At 38.1% G+C, this 1895-nt stretch overlaps 1 pseudogene; it reads left to right on the top strand.

Moving 5' to 3' along the window:
• Nucleotides 1–1159: 1159 nt before the first annotated feature.
• On the top strand, nucleotides 1160–1647 carry LOC125094169 (60S ribosomal protein L12-like; annotated as a pseudogene).
• Nucleotides 1648–1895: the final 248 nt, after the last annotated feature.

Raw genomic sequence — 1895 nt, 5'->3', positions numbered from 1 at the left:
AAAAAAAAAAGTTAAATATTCAGAGTAATGTGGGAAGTTCATAGACAGTTGGTAAGGGCCAGAACAGGGAATAACAACTGAACTGACAAGTCATTTGGCACTGTATAGATATAACTCTAAAAAGATAGTGATACTCACATATACAGAAATAAGCTGAGAAAATGCAGGTTCACACCTAACCCCATATATATATATATATATATATATATATATATATATATACTTTCATGACCAAGAGAAATTCCCTTAGAATTTTTACTCATTCATGGACTTCAGAAGCCAAAATTACCACATCCATACAAGGACGAGGCATTACATCTCCTGACTATTTGGGCATAAACATGTATTAACATTCACTCATGATGTATGAAAAAGCAGTTCTGGTTGCTCTTGTTAATCTACAAAGCATCATTTTTATAATTTCTGTGGTCTATATACTCTCAAACTCCATAATTTCAATATTTTAAAAGAATATAGCAACTGTCAGAAAAAGTTTTATATGAAAATAAGTCACAAACAAACAGACACTTTTCTCAGTTTAATGTGCTAAACTCTTCTGTAATCTCTTGGTTATAATGGATGTGCACTGACATTGCCCTGACACAGTAAAAATATTGGGCATCTCTAATGCACTTGGTCATATAAATGTCTCAGCTCTGGCAGTTTTCCTGAGGGTGCCAAAACTGTACGCATCCCAGGGAGTCCCACCATGAGAAGCAAAGGAAGACTGAAAGCCACAAGTTAGTTTGCACAATAGTATGGACAAGCTCCGAAGTCAGAGAATACGGGCTACTGCGCTCACTACTCCATGATGTTGGCCAAGTTACTGAGCATCTGTGAGTTTCTTTCTTTCGCTTCATAAATATGAAATTTCAAATATGTAAATATTAATTTGTTCAAAATGAAACTTGAAAAAAGGAGGAGGGTGTCTACTACCCCCAGTCTAGGTGTGAGAACTGAATGAGAATTCAATTAAAGTCCTAAGGACAATGCCTGAAACGTAGTAAACCATCAATAAATGTTAACCTTTATTGTCAGCAACTAAGAAAAATTTAAACTCATGTTCTATTAAAAAAGGTATTACAAATATTAGCTTTCAGCACAGAGGAGGTGAAGGTGCCGCTGCCTTTTGTCATCCTGAGTCTGGATTCGTCTGACACCAGCCACCTCTACCATGCCGCCTAAGTTCAACCCCAAGATCAAAGTCATATACCTGACATGCAGTGGTAAGGAAGTCAATGCCACATCTGCCCTGGCCCCAAAGATTGGCCCCCTAGGTCTGACTCCAAAAAAGGTTGGTGATGACATCACCAAGGCAACTGGTGAAGGCGAGGGTCTGAGGATTACAGTGAAACTGACCATTCAGAACAAGCCCAGACTGATATGGTACCTTCTGCCTCTGCCCTGATTATCAAAGCCTTCAAGGAACCACCAAGAGACAGAAAGCAACAGAAAAACATGAAACACAGTGGAAATACTTTTAATGAGATTGTCAACATCGCCTAACAGATGTGGCAACAATCTTTAGCCAGAGAAGTCTCTGGAACCATTAAAGAGATCCTGAGGACTGCCCAGTCCATGGGCTGCAATGTTGATGGCTGCCACCCTCATGATATCACAGATGACATCAGTGAATTGCCCAGCTAGTTACAACTGTAAAGGAAAATATTTCAGTAAAGGGTTATTTTACAACAACAAATACAAAAATGCATTATAATAATCAAGGGACAGAGTCTAGAATGATCCATATAGTAATGGACTGGAGTTGGAGACATCAGTAAGAACTTAGCTTAATATGTCACATATAGTTGCAAACAGAACTATTTATACACATGTGTATATACACAAGTTAGTACACACACATATATTTCTTTGTGCATTCAGCTGAGAGGTCT

The sequence above is a fragment of the Lutra lutra genome, chromosome 2, assembly GCF_902655055.1.
Source record: "Lutra lutra chromosome 2, mLutLut1.2, whole genome shotgun sequence".
In the NCBI taxonomy this organism is placed as follows: Eukaryota; Metazoa; Chordata; class Mammalia; order Carnivora; family Mustelidae; genus Lutra; species Lutra lutra.
The sequence above is the reverse complement of the archived record's forward strand: the minus strand, read 5'-3'. Positions and strand labels throughout refer to the sequence as shown.